This window comes from Hyperolius riggenbachi, chromosome 9, assembly GCF_040937935.1.
Source record: "Hyperolius riggenbachi isolate aHypRig1 chromosome 9, aHypRig1.pri, whole genome shotgun sequence".
Lineage (NCBI taxonomy): Eukaryota > Metazoa > Chordata > Amphibia > Anura > Hyperoliidae > Hyperolius > Hyperolius riggenbachi.
Window position 1 is genome coordinate 228181629 of NC_090654.1, and position 15793 is coordinate 228197421.

The window sequence follows — 15793 nt, forward strand, 5'->3', positions numbered from 1 at the left end:
AGCAGCTGTCAGTTACAACTTAATGTGCAAGGTACTGTCCATGTTTCCCTATGGCTCATGTGGGTGATATTACATTTGAACAGAGTGCTGACCAGGAAGCTGTTATGGGGTAATGGCCATTTTTAAAATGGAGGATGGAGAATTCCATTGATCACAGTGGACAAATGGGATGCAGGAGAGGAGAAAGAGATTGAGGAGTAGACTGCATGGGAGGTAAGTATGACCCGTGTATGGTTATTTTGACTTTTTATTTTCAGTTCAGGTTCTCTTTAACTGCACAACCCATGCGGTTTTCAGTAGAAATCAATGTCTACTGTAAAAGAAAAAAAGCTTGTTAAAACGCTTGTGCGATAAATCGCTTGTGGGGAATTGTCTGCGATTCCTGCAGATGCAAGTGTGATCCCCCCACTTGGTGCGCACTGCAAAATTAGTGTAGCTGGACAGGAAAATTGCACAAAGGCTCCAACACTAATCTATTATCCTTACTGTGTGCATAGTCCAAAACTGTTCAGGAGGACTGAGGACAGACAGTAGAGGTGCCCAAAGGCAGCCTGTACTAGTATCATTACCGTGTACATAGCGCTATAATGCTGCAAAAGAGCTCCACAGGTAACCAGTGTGCATACTTCAATGCTATTCAGTGCAGGCCAGGCAAACGTAACCTGTTAGCATTTCTGAGCACAGTGTCAGAGTGGACATGCGCAGCACCATCTAGCGGCCGTCAGGGGCGCGCACAGCGTGTGCTCATCTGAAGGGATGACGAGGATGCTGCGTTCCGTGTAACTCCATACCACAAAGCACCATCAGAGAGCGCTCAGGCTACTGCAGCATCCTTCGAGCGGGAGGAGGTGGGAAGCAGCTTGTCCTGTTTATTCCCATCCATCCTCAGCTAGCCTTCTGCACACACAGGGATGGACCTGTCTCCGGGGGACCCTCTGGCTGCCTTCCCACCTCCCTCCTTAGACTGAGCCGGTATTGGGGCTGCCCCCCAGGTGTTGCCAGGACCATGCACCGGGCTCCCCGCAGCCTGTGACAGGGGGAGAAGAGAAAGCAGAGGAAGCAGCTGGAAGAGGAGGAGGAGAAGCGGATTCTCTGGTTGCTAAGGTAATCCCAGCTGGTCCTCTCCTGGGTTACATACAATGTATCACTCCCCTGCCTTCATATTGTGTGTCTTTCTCGGATGAAGCCTTCTGGTAATCATTTTATATTCCCAGCCATTGTAATCCACACTCCTCCTGTCTCCATCCCCAACACACTGAACATCACCAAATCCCAGGCACCATGGCAGCCATACCAATGCCAGGAGGGGGTGCTGCTTGTGCTGGAATTTGTGCAGCTTGGGGGTATGACTGTGCTGCTTTGTCTCTTTTAGGAGGAGATGCTTGTACAACCTGCATTCATTTCAGCTTGCTGTATATAGTTTCTACCACCTGCCATTTATTTTAGCTTGGTGTGTGTTGCTCTAGAGTCAATTTAATAATGATTTGTTGTGTTAGACCGCTAATCCAAGACAATCTCCTATTAAAAATTCAGTCTGCCCCCTTAAGTCTATTTCATTTTTTTTTTCTGGTATTGGCGCTATGATATTATGCCAGCTCTTAGATGGCTTACTATACTGCCTATGAATGGGTGTAGGAAGGATGGCTGACGCTTGGGGGTGGCTGTTTTGGATTATGTGTGTGTCTAGTTCCTCATGACAGCGAAATTGAAGAGTGTATGGGGGTCTAGAGGATGCCTAGGCGGACCTGCTGCTGTTTCTCATAGGAAACTGTTCCCTAGATCTGAATTGCTTTGCAAATGGTGACAGTGTTGCGTGCTGTGACCCTATTTTTAGTCTATTTTTAAGTGTGTCACACTAAAGGCAAGCTCTACATTCTATCTAGAAGTCCCCTGAAATTGCTGTTGGCAGCATGTGCATCTATTTAGCTATCTCTCAGACCTTAGCCCTATTACCTGCGTGTGTTTCGTGTTACAGGTGCATAAAAAAGGGCTGTTGGATTTCAAATGAATTTTAAAATACGTTCTGGAGTCATTAAGACTTAGTATGAATGTGACATATTTACAGAGGTACTAGTTCAGTATGGACAGAAATTGTGCCATTTTATTGGACGCAGCATCCATTACCGTATATCTAAAAGGATGCAAGTAGATGATTATTACTAGGTAGGGTAGGGGATGGGCTGTGCGATTCATATGATCTTTGTTTCTTTATCAATTGCACAGCATGTTATTAGGTGGAACTAGATGATCTATATGTGTTTTTCTTCCTATTGATTTTTTTATGATATTGTAGTTTTTGGACATTGGCATTAAAGCATTCCTCCAGTGAACACAAAGTGTGTGTGCTAGTACAGAGGTGATTGTATACCAGTTTTAGTGGTATGCCCTTGAAATGCTGGTGCTATTGTGAGTATCTCAAATACTTTATCCTCGAGTGTATGGATTAGGGTTAGGATGTCTTATTGAAAATCATTCTTTGGACATATCTATCAAAGTATTGCTATAGTACTTCTGTTTACAGTTTTGAAATTGATTTTGTTGAACACAATACACCTACACGCTTGTGTCTATACTTTGAGTGTGGCTTTCATAAATGAATATCTTGCAGTATCACCTGTTTTTGGAAGGACAGAGCAAAGTGCAGCAACCTGTAGATGCCCATCAGAATTCCTATTCTTCAGGATTGCAGTCATTTCATATCTATATCTGATTGATTTATGTGATTTACTGCACTTTACTAAGGCCCATTTTACACTTGGGGGGCTCAGTTGGACGCATTCCATCACAGAAGTAGTGGTATCCCTTTCACACTGAACGCAGTGCGGCGTGTTGCAGCAGGTTCCATCACGGCACCACAATAGTTGCATTTGCGTCGTGCGGGGTGACGCCAGAAGTGAGACATACTTTCAATGGAAAGTATGCCTCACTGATTTGGTCGCACCGCAGCTATAACGTGTGGTGCGACTTGTTGGGAGCGGTGCAATCGTTAGAACCAAGTGTAAAAGGGGCCTATGTATTTTGCTTCATCTCACTTTTTTGAATAAGACTGAAGGCCGTACACATGCCAAACAAATGTCGTGGAAAACAGGAACAATGCCCAGAAACAACTTTACCAGCGACATTGTGGAAACAACAAGTCTTTTCCACACACTGATATTGCAAATGATCAACTCATTAAATACTGTGTGCGCAAGTGGAAACGACAGTATGCACAACATGTCCACATTCAGTAGAACATTTTAGTTTAAATGACATTGTACACACGTTGCCAGCTGCCCAAAAGTTGTGCAAGTTGATCCGCCTGACAGATTGGGCAAAAGGCCTGTTATCGGTTGTTTGTCATGTCATTTGGCTTAATTTTTTGCACACAGTTGTTGTCCAACACAGCGAAATCTGTAGTTTGTTGGCTGTTTCTAAAGACTTTAGTTAAAGTGGACCCAAATTAAAAATACAAGATTTCAGGAATAAAATTTATTTTCTAAATTATAATAATAAATAGCAGCCTTTTTTCAGCTGCATGATGACAAATATAAAATATTTTACATTTATTGGAGGAACCCCTCCCTTCCTTTCATATTGCCGGGACAGAATCCGGCAAAATGCTGGAGTAGGTGGTGTCCGGCAAAGCAGGAATTGCTAATGGCTGCCACCTGTATAACCCTAGTTATGCAAAGAGAAGGGTGAAAAGCATGCACTGAAATGCTCCTAGGCTTGAAGGAGTGTTTATTTATCTTTGTATGTGTCAGAGTGGTGCAACTAAATTTATTTGAATTAAAAAAGTGTGTGTTTCGAGGCTTGAGAGTCACAGGCATTGCTTTTACTAAAGAAAGTCTGACGTCTCCCATTGGGACCATGGCCTAAAACCGCTACCAGTGTGGAAGTATTTGCTGATTCTCGGTCTCAATATTATTATTATTTGGATTTGTATAGCGCCAACATATTACGCAGTGAAGTACAAGAAATAAGGTAACAAACATTGATAATGGGGGTGACAGTCAACAGACAATAAGCAATAAGGTACACAATGCCAGATCATACACTGGAGTAACAGTCTCAGTAATTCAGGTTCATGTTACTGTGTGAGCAGAGTGCATAGATACACAAGGAGGGAGGGCCCTGCCAAAGGATTCCAATCTAAAGGGAGGGGGCGGTAACACGATAGGTGGGTGCTGTGTGGAAATTACCTCGATGTGATGTTGCATTGTGGAGAATTGCTGGTGAAATTTACTTATCTGAAAAAGGCATTCAATAATTTTAGTCAAACACTTCCAGACTAAGACTCCGAATTATCTACATAGTCTTTCGTAGACAGTGACTCAGAGATAGTTAAAGGAAACCTGAAGCGAGAAGTATATGGTGGCTGCCACATTTATTTCCTTTTAAGGCTACTTATACAGTAGGACGTTGCGTTTGATGCAACGTTAAGGTCGCACAATGCGGCCCTAACGCAACGCATATACACTTTCCCAGTGCGACGTTAGAAAATGTATTTACTATGGAATGAAAATGGCGCATGCAGGACATTTTAAAAAAGGAAAAAAAAAACATTACTGAGCATGTGCAACACAAGTAACGTAGTAGATTCATTGTTAAACGCACAGCATGCAGCACTTTTTAATAACGCTACACGTTACACACTGATGCAACGTGTGCACTGTGAATGTCGCACAGACTTTGCATTGCTGTGCGTTACTCTGCGTTAAAGTATTTTATAACATGCGACTTTAACTTCACACTGTGAAAGAGCCCTAAACAATACCAGTTGCCTGGCAGCCCTGCTGGTAAATTTGGCTGAAGTAGTGTCGCACTAGAAACAAGCATGCAGTTAATCTTGTCAGATCTGACAGTAATGTCAGAAACGCCTGATCTGCTGAATACTTGCTCAGGGTCTATGGTTAAAAGTATTAGACGCAGAGGATCAGCAGGACTGCTCGGTAACTGGTATTTCTTGAAAGGAAATAAATATAGCAGCTGTCTTATCCCTCTAGCTTCAGGTTACCATTAAAAGCAGAAGGCAAGCCAGGAAGTTGTCATTATTGGAAGAGGTCATCACCAACAGCAACCTCTGTTGGACTCTATTTCATTGAACTATTTAATTTCAATTTTTTTTTCATATACTTCTAGTTCTAATTTGTATTATTGTTTAGATGATAAACTGTATTCTGATAACTGTTAAAGGGAACCTGAGAGCTGCCACCTTCATTCGTTTATAAACAATGCCAGTTGCATGCTAAGCTTTTGGCTTTAGTTGTTTTTGAGCTACCTGCACAAGCATTCTTTCTTTCATTCTGGGCCAGTAACTTATAGATTAGAGACAGATCATCAGCACAGAAGTCAGGTAACCATCATTTTATGTTATAGTATGAAGATGGCAGCCTCCATATTCCTCTCATTTCAGGTTCCCTTCAAGCCTGGCTTACCGTATATACTAGAATACAAGCCGACCTCGTGTATAAGTCGACTCCAATATTCAACCCTCCTAAGCTGGAACTTTTTATTGACTTAAGTATAAGTCTACCCAGCAAAGTTAATGGCTGCACTTGGGGCTCAGGAGTGGTTAAAGTGGACTCAAATTAAAAATACAAGATTTCAGAAATGAAATCTATTTTCTAAATTACAATAATAAATACCTGCCTTTTTTCAGCTGCATGACAAATATAAAATATTTTACATTTAATGGAGGAACCCCTCCCTTCCTTTCAAATTGCTGGGACAGAATCCGGCAAACTGGTGGTGTAGATGGTGTCCTGCAAAAGAGGAATTGCTAATGGCTGCCACCTGTATAACCCTAGTTATGAAAAGAGAAGGGTGAAAAGCAGGCACTGAAATGCAAATAGGCTTGTAGGAGTGTTTATTTATCTTTGTATGTGTCAGAGTAGTGCAACTAAATATTTTGAATTAAAAAAATGTTTGGTTTGGGTCCGCTTTAATGACTGCACTGCATACAGTATTAACTCCTCCTGTCCCTTAAGTGCAGCCAATACCACCTCCAGGTCCCCAAGTGCTGCAATAATTCACTCCCTTTTATGCAGCCCAGTATCTTCCCATTTAAAGAACTATCACGAAAATTATAAAATTTAACCATTTCAGCCCGCAGGGATTTTTCACCTTATGCAACAGAGCAATTGTCACCTCCCATTCAGTCGCCAATAACTTTATCACTACTTATCACATTGAATTGATCTATATCTTGGTTTTTTCCGCCACTAATTAGGCTTTCTTTGGGTGGTACATTTTGCTAAAAATATTTTTTTTCTAAATGCATTTTCACAGCAATATTATGAAAAAAAAATCATTATTTCCCAGTTTTCGGTCATTATAGCTTTAAAATAATGCATGCTACCATAATTAAAACCTATGTATTTTTTTTGTCCATTTGTCTCGGTTATTACACCATTTAAAGAGAACCTGTACTGAGTAAAATTATTTAAAATAAACACATAAGGTAACTTCAAATGAACATTACATAGTTACCTTGCCATCAGTTCCTCTCAGAAGCTCACCATTTTCTTCTGAAAATGATCCCTTCCAGTTCTGACAACATTTTGTCAGAACTGAAATATATCAGTTGTTGTCAGTTGTATATCGGTTGCTGTCAGTTACAGCTGAGAGGAGAACTGATGTGTCCATATTTCCCTATGGCTCAAGTGTGCGATATTACAGTTTAACTGTGTGCTGACCAGGAAGCTGTTATGGGGTAATGGCCATTTTCAAAATGGAGGACGGAAAATTCCATTGATCGCAGTGGACAAACAGGACACAGAAGAGGAGAGAGAGATTGAGGAGCAGACTACACAGCAGGTAAGTATGACTTGTGTATAGTTATTTTGACTTTTAATTTTCACTACAGGTTTTCTTTAAATTTTCTCCCTATCACAATGTATGGCATCAATATACCTTACCTTAGGTAACTATTTACAGATTTATTTATTTTTATTGTATTTTTTTTCCAGGAAAAAATTTATTTTTAATTTTAAATGTAATAATGTGTAATAATTATTTTATAAAAAAAATGTATGTAGATGTAGTTTTACTATTTGGCCACAAGATGGCCACAGTGAGATTTTTTTGTTTTTAGTCCTGGAAGCGAGAGCTCGCTTCCAGGAAGCACTAGGAGGATGGGAAACTGTTTTTTTTTTTCAGAAAGACCGTGGCCTCTGAAAAGAAGCAGTCAGTTGTTCTGCCAGGGACTTAGATCGATGAATGGGAACTATATTCCCATTCATTGATCTCCGGGCTAGCAGTGGGCGGCACGGGGGTGCGCGGGCAGGAGCAGGAATGCTTAAAATGCATGTAAACACATACAAATAAGAAGTATATTTCTTGCAGAGTAAAATGAGCCATAAATTAATTTTCTCCTATTTTGCTGTCACTTACAGTAAGCAGTAGAAATCTGACAGAACCAAAAGGTTTTGGACTAATCCATCTCTTCATGGGGTATTCTTTGCATGGCCTTAATTATTCTAAAGAGACAATTCCTGAAAAGGATTTATATAAAGATGCAAACTACCCCCTACCTGTTTGCACCCTTTTTTGGCAGTCCTGCAGAGCAACTGTCATTCACTATGTGCTTTTGAAAATAAAGATAACCCTGGGAATCCCCTCATAAGGAGCCGGGCTAGTCCAAAACCTGTCGGTTCTGTCAGATTTCTACTACCTACTGTAAGTGACAGCAACATAGGAAAAAAGTAATTTATGTCTCATTTTACTCTGGAAGAAATGTACCTCTTATTTGTATGTGTTTATGTTATTTTAAATTTTTAAGATTTTCACGATAGTGGTCCTTTAATTGTTGTGGCCAGGACTTTCAGACCTGTGTTTTCTTGGCATTTCCTTTCCTCAAAGTATCACTTAACACTGGGTACATTACTGCAAATGGGAATATCACTATTAGTATGCACATTACTCAGTGTGGTCAGTGTTGCCCGTGACTCGTGTATAAGTCGACCCCTATACTTTTATGAAGTGAATCAGACCTACATTTTTAGACTTATACTCGAGTACTGTATATACAGTACACATATTTTTAGTGTTGCAGTGCAATGTGATGCTCCTGTCGCATTATACCACAACGGCAAATATGACACACATTCCCTGCGGTAGAGTGTGCCTGCAGGGTTGTATGCATAGCAGAGCCCCCGCTTAGTGACGTTCTACCTGATAGACAAGAGGTACGTCACCGGTATTTCTATCAGTCCATACATATGCTCTGTAGTGCACTGCGCTCCATCGCTTACACTTACTGTGTCACCTTATTTACAAAAAATGACTGGCACACCAAGCAGTTGCGTTGCTTGAATACAATATTCAAGTAACGCAACTGCTTGGTGTGCCAGTCATTTTTTTTGTATATAAGACAGTGTGTAAGACCACTGGCAGGTCTGGTTTACTGACTGTAGCACCCTCTTGTATTAGTCACTTGATTTTTGAAGGTGTGCATACCTACATCCATTTAATGATCATATCACTTACTGTGTCACCCACAGACTTCCTTTACCCCAAGTACTGTGCGTTAAACGTTGTGCTTGCTGTAACGCGCTGTAGGCTGTGCGTCAGGACGAACACTTCTGGAGCGACGCAACATGGCAAGTGCAAAGGCCCCATTCACTTACATTGCCGTTGCCTGAAAAATATGTAAATTACTCCAAGCGAAGCTACGTATCGCGTTATCTTCATGAAGAATTGGCTGACCAGACTGGTTGATTGATGGTCACATTTTATTGAAAAAGTTTTTGGCTAGGAGCACACTAGGCAGTGCAGAAAACCATGCGTGTCCTGCACTGTGCATTTATTTTTGGTGCATTTTTGTATGCATTTGAGATTGCATTTTGCGTTTGCATTTCTGGCAATATTTTCCCATTACCAGTGAAGTAAAATATAGTAATATATATATATATATATATATATATATATATATATATATATATATATATATATATATAAATAATCCTCTGCGTAGCCATTAAGTTACATTACAAGTTACATGTGCGTTTTACATGCGTTTTTGAAAATCATGCAGCAAGTTGTGCGTTTTCAAAAACCGCACATTGTAAAATGTCCATAAAAATGTAAAATGCCCATTTTTACATGCAGCCCATAGACTTTCATTATCAGCAACATTATCAGCAACTCTAGCATTTCCGCCTTGTGTGTTACTAGCCTGTGAATTTTGGTGCAGTTAAGTTTTCAACATCACCTCATGGCTGGAGTATGGCAATGCCCTCTATGGAAGGCCTTCCAAATACAGACCTGCACCGCCTGCAGCTAATACAGAAGACTGTTAACAAGCCAACCCCACCATTGCCGCATAACACCAATCCTTTGTTCACTACACTGGCTACCCTTAAAATAGAGAATCCTTTTCAAAATTGGCATGCTAACATTCAAATCCCTACACGACCTAGGCCCTGGATACCTGAAGGGTTTGTTACAATTGTGTCACACCACGCACAAGCTCAGATCAAAAGGATCCAATTACTTGACCATCCCCAGAGTAATACTAAAAACATTTTGAGCCAGGGCTTTCTGTCATGCTGCCCCTACCCTGTGGAATGCCTTGCCAAACTTAATTTAAGACAGCTCCAACCATTGACATGTTTAAATCAAAACCGAAAAACCACCTGTTTAGTTTGGCATTTATGGTCACATAACTTTGTCCCCTGTATACATCACATTGTATTGATCTGAGACAAGCTTTTGCACTTTGGGTCCTACAAGAGAAAAGTGCTTTACAAATGTTTTGTTGTTGTCGTTGTTTTGTGGTTTCTAAAGAATTATGCTATCCTTCTAAGTGCAAAACTTATTAGCCTAGGGCAGCCAGGACTGCAAAAAGCGGCATCAGATATAGAAGCCAAATCCTTGGCTGCAGGGGGAGGGGGGGAGGACCTTAAAAGACAATGCTGAACTAGTCCAACTAGTATGAGGCCCGGTCTGTACTGTATGTAAAATGGAGAAGATGATTACTTGAAGCTCATCACATTCTCATGCATGAGGGGTGTTCTCTTATTATATGTGTTCACTTTATATGAATCTGAAATAGCAGGATGTGCCAGATCAGCCATATTGTTGATTTACATCCGTTGGTTAAGATGACATGAGTCATGCAGATGTATAGTGGATGTTGGTGTGTGGAGCGGTATACTAGTATGCTAGCAGACGGCTTTCCTCCCATCTACCTCTACAGCTTTTCTGTATTTAGAAGTGTAGAAAGAGTCAGTGTGATTTGGGAGTCTGTATAAACCCTGCAGATATTTAGCGCTATACGCAGATCTAACCTGTAGTTTGGTCCTGTGCTGGCAGCACATTACAGGGCCTCGCAATGCAGTCTGACCACAGTCTATGTTGGCAGATGCAATAGAATTAGCATAAGTACGCCTAATCATTCACTTCTGCACAGTATAAGGCTCAACACAAACCATACAATCTTGGTTGTTCAATCTTACCACTTTCATGTAGTATAAGAGCTTATCCAATCAGTCATTCAAGGTATTTTCAATCTGTTGGCCCTTATACTACATAGATTTGGTAAATCTGTACAACCTAGATTGTATGGTGTATGTTGAGCTTAAGCTAGATCAAAATTAGGCATGTGCAACACTATTATAGAAGTTTCTATTGACTTCTATGCAAATGTGTTTTTTAAATTAGAAATATTTCTACAACACCACCATGGCGTAAACAGAGGACTCAATTTACTGACACCTGCAGAAAAGCTATTTTGTTTTAAAGGACAACTGACCTCAGAAGGGTATGGAGGCTGCCATTTTTTTCCTTTTACACAATACCAGTTGCCTGGCAGTCCTGCTGATCATTCAAGCATCAGTAGCGTTTGAATCACACACCTGAAACAAGCAAATGCAGCCAAACTTGTGTCAAACATCTGATCTGCATGATTGTTCAGGGTCTGTGACTAAAAGTATTATAGGCAAAGGATCTGCAACTCAGCCAGGCAATGTGCATCGTTTAAAAGGAAATAAATATGACAGCCTCCATTTCCCTCTCAGGTCATTTGTCCTTTAATTCACCCCTTATTAAATTATATTAGATTATAAAATAGGTCAAAAGACGTGTGTGGAAATATATAGCAGCTTCTACGATAGAAGCTTCCATGATAGGGGGAACTATTTGTAAAAAACAATTGCTATACATGTTCTACCCTTGAAGCATACTCCCTGTATAAACTGTATAAATTGAGACTCCCACGTGTGTGTGTGTGTGCGCGCTGGAATTTACACAAAAAAGTGTGCTATTGCATTAGGTGGCATGGCAACAATTTGCAATCCTAGCCGAATAATAGCAAGGGTTGCTAAAAATGTTCCTGGGTTTGATGGATTTTCTATTGATTTTGACCCAAAATCGATCAAAACTTTGATCAGACAGGAGAGAAATGAATTTCAATCAGGTGGGACGGGCTATCTCCGATTGTTGCATTGCATCGAACAGCAAAACACTACAGAATGATCGATTTACTGTGGGGTAGAAATAGATCCCACTCTGATCAGATTCTGATCTGATGCGGAACCATCGTTTTGCCAATATTGGGTGGCAGTTGATAAGTGTATGGCTAGTGATTGTGCAATTTTCAGTCATTTGCACACAACATGCAGGAAAAACATGAAACTGTAATTCAGGTTGGCAGTTTTTTTGTGGAATGCATCATGATTTGAAAACAGGGCTGTGGAGTTGGAGTCGAGGAGTCGGAGTAATTTTGGGTACCTGGAGTCTGAGGTTTCATAAACGGAGGAGTCGCTGTCGGATGATTTTTGTACCGACTCAACAGCCCTGCTTTTAACAGCACATTAAAAAGTAGAGCGTTACTGTGCCTGACAGTTTGTCTGTTGCAAATGAGAGTCCTTGCAGATTGCACCCTGAGCTGCATTGTTAAAACACACAATGCAGCTGTTGGCTCAGGCCCTTACGCTGCCCACCTCTAATGTCCTGGGGTGGGTGGAGTCAGGTGATGGCTTTTTGCTTAGGAAACAACTTCTACTCTGCTGTCAGCTCTGCAGGTTGTGCTCTATGGTGCTTATTACTGACTGCAAAGGGAATTTCTCCGGAACGACTGCCTGAAATATGAAAATTGTGCAAGTGATGGCATAGTCTCTCATTCCCTTTTACTAACAAAAAAAAAAAAAGTCTGGCAGGGTGAGCTAGGACTTCAAGGGACAGTTTCAGGATATGTTTTTCCCTATGGTGTTTGTCATATCAAGTAATAGCAGAAATAAGATTACAGTGTCAGTGCAGCATAGTGAGGCTATTACCTTATTGCTTCTTGGGCCCTTTTCCACTACCACTGTTTTGCGGTCTGATTCCAATCCCTTGTAGAACGCAAAGCGCTAGATGCAATAAAAGTAAAGGAGACTGCGGGGCCCGTTTGCTTTAGTGTGATCCGTTTGCGATGCAATTTTCCCATGAACGATATCGTCATCCTGAAAGTGAAGTGAAATAGAGCACTTGCATTTAAATCAGAGTGAACTACCTGTGTTTCCCAGTGTACTCATCTGCAGTGTCCAGGCTGTACCCCCTCAGATTTCACACATCCCTCTGTTATGTCTGACTGACCAACATCCTTCCAATGACATAATACAGCATTCCGTGTCTTAGAAGTGGAAACACTGAGATTTCTTCTGTGCCAAGAGCTCTTTCCTTGAGCTTTCCCAGCAATATCACCCACGTTCTGTCCGAACTCCGCCCGCACGGAAGATTGACAAAGGTGCTAAGATACCATCCTGTGTGTAGCTGTGTCTAAGGCCCAGTTCACACTGGTAAAAAAAATGGTCCTTTTTTAACAGAACTAAACAGATCGGACCCTAACTGAGGTGAACAGATCCTATGTTAATCAATAGGCTCCGTTCTCATTGCACCGTTAGAATGGATCCGGTTGGCCCATTCTGCCAAACAGACCACAGGTTTGGGGTGGGAGCAATTTTTCTGGATTGACGCGTCTGTCATACTGACCGCACACTAACGGAACGGAGGTCACGGATAAAAAACTGATGCCTTTTAAAAACTGATCCGTTTGCACAGATAAGATTTTACCCAGATACTTTTTTTTTGTCCTGCAATGTGAACCGGCCGTAATGCATTCACAAACCACTGCTTGCTCCTGCACAGAAAGGGGGGCGAGAATGATATGGAAGCCACACATTCACAACAATTGGAAATGTTTTTATACAAATGTTTATATGTAGTATAGAGCTACTAAGAAACACGGGCATGTGATCATTCAGATTCCTGGAGATCTGCATTAAATGTAGACTACCTTGGATTTAATAAAAAAATAAGTTCTCGCTGTGTATGGATGAATATGACTGCAGCTGCAAAATCACCAAGTAACTCATCTTTAAAGCGGACCCAAACCAAAAATGTTTTTAATTCAAAATATTTAGTTGCACCACTCTGACACATACAGTACAAACATAAAGAAACACTCCTTCAAGCCTATAAGCATTTCAGTGCATGCTTTTCACCCTTCTCTTTTCATAACTAGGATTATACTGGGGGCAGCCATTAGCAATTCCTCCATTGCCGGACACCACCTACAGTCTGCCAGATTCCGTCCCAGCAATATGAAAGGAAGGGAGGGGTTTCTCCAATAAATGTAAAATATTTTATATTTGTCATCATGCAGCTGAAAAAAGGCTGCTATTTATTATTATAAGATAAAAAAAAAAAGAGATTTTATTTCTGAAATCTTGTATTTTTAATTTGGGTCCACTTTAAGCAACATCCTATACATAGCCTAGGCTAGGGTTGCGACTTTTACTACCCAACAGTAGAATAACAAAAAAGCCAGTAAGGCCTTGTTCACATTGCGTTCCATTTGCGTGTCCTCCCGCGTAGTTTTTTTTTTTTTTTGAGGCGTCTTTTTTTTTCCGATTCTCTGCGCTTTGTGTTTAGCCGTTTTCTAAGCATTTTTGTCTGAGCAGTTTTGTAATTCACTCCCCGACCCAAGTCAGTAAGTGAACTCTTTGACCTGGAAAAGAATAAATACAATGTATTTATTCTTAACAACTCGAACGCAATCACCTTAATGCGTGTTTTTGTACGCGCCGTTCGCCGATTTTCCTATACCTTCCATTGAGGCGGAATCGCCCCGAAAATGGAACACGCACCTCTTTCCTAGCCGCACCGCGCACGACCCGCGCTGATATGAACCTTCTCATACACATTCATTGGCCACGCGGTGGGGGGGGGGGGCGTTTTGTGTGTTTGATGCGATTTCAGGCATGTGCCTAGCGTTTTTTTTAGTTATTCCTATCGATTTTCTAGTTATGCCTAGCAATTTTCTAGTTATGCCTAGTGATTTTTGGACCGTTTTGGTGCAAAGATTTTTTTTTTTTTGACACCTTGACCTGAAAGTGACCTGTTTTTGCTAAAAAAAAAAAAACTTGGAAAATTGCTCTGTTCTAGTGTTTTTTAGAGCGATTTTCCACTTTTCTTATACTCTACTTTGATGCTGAATCACCTCTAATATGTTGCAGGGCCCGTGTTTGCACATCACTCTGGTGTGATCCATCCCATACAAATACATTAGCCAAGCGCTTTTCCAAGCGCTAGCATTTTTAAAAGCACTCATAAGCGCTCTTGGTGTGCATCAGCCCTTAATCAGGCTTCATGTCCCAAGCTTCTTAACATGGCAATAGCACAGCTGTCACCCATGATGTGCTGAATAACTTTACAGTTAAAAAAGTAGTATGATTCTTGCTTGTAAGGCCTGGTCTGGTAAACACAAGGGAATCTGCTGCAAATACTCAATGTGATTGATTTCCCAAAATGGTAACGGATTTGGAAGGGAATTCTGGACACATAACAATGGCTCTGATGTTTTTGTTTTTTTTTAACATAATTTTATTGGCTCTGATGTTTGATCTGTTTCCCCCCGAGTGTACAGATGTGGAGGGGAGTCAAATCTAGCTATTGATGATATTGTTTAAAAAATAAATAAATATGGCACCCTCCATCAGGGCTGTGGAGTCGGGTGTTGGGGTCGAGGTCGAGGAGTCGGAGCAATTTTAGGGTACCTGGAGTCAGAGTTGGAGTGCGTGGTTTCATAAACTGAGGAGTTAGGAGTTGGAGTCGGGTGATTTTTGTACCAAATCCGTAGTTCTGGTAAGTATTAAACTAAGGAGCCGGAGTTGAGGAGTCAGAGTCGGAGCCATTTTGGGTACCTGGAGTCGGAGTTGGAGATGGAATCAGTGATTTCAAAAACTGGAGAGTTTGAGTATATGCCCTCCATATACCTCACACTTCAGGTTAACTTTAAGGTTGTTTTAACGTTTGAAATGTGAACACTACCACTTCCTACATACTTATGGAGAAATAGTAATAGTACTGTATTTACTAAATTTGTATTATTTGTGTCTTATTTTTTTAATTGAAGAATATAGAAATACCTTGCCCATTGTCTTCTTCCATTCTCCTGGCACTATGGGATCCCCACTGCATCTCTATAATGTTAGATGGGGGGGGGGGGGGGGTGTCAACTGGTACATGACTGCTATTTTCTAAATTAAAAGGGTATGTTTGATTTTTATCATTTCTTTACTCAATGCATCGGTAGCACCTGTCTATTTGCAGGGTGTTGGCTTATTTTGAAATTGTTAATAAACAAAACTGAAAATGCATTTTAAATATGTGGCATTATATGTGCTGCCAGTATATCTTTGTTTACAATGCCTGCCATTGATTGCATACATTTATATTTTAGGACTGTGTAAATATTTGTATGGTGTGGATGCAGTGGCTGCAGAGAGACATGATCTACCTCATAGCTAGTGTTTATTTATTCACA

The 15793-nt window shown here is 40.8% G+C and overlaps 1 protein-coding gene across 1 annotated transcript in view; it reads left to right on the top strand.

The window, feature by feature from the left end:
- Positions 1–715: 715 nt before the first annotated feature.
- RGS6 (regulator of G protein signaling 6) overlaps positions 716–15793 on the top strand; it is a 531053-nt gene continuing 515975 nt past the window's right edge. Inside the window, exon 1 of the mRNA XM_068254099.1 lies at positions 716–1104. The gene's annotated coding sequence lies outside the window, so the exon portion shown is untranslated. The remainder of the gene's footprint in view (positions 1105–15793) is intronic.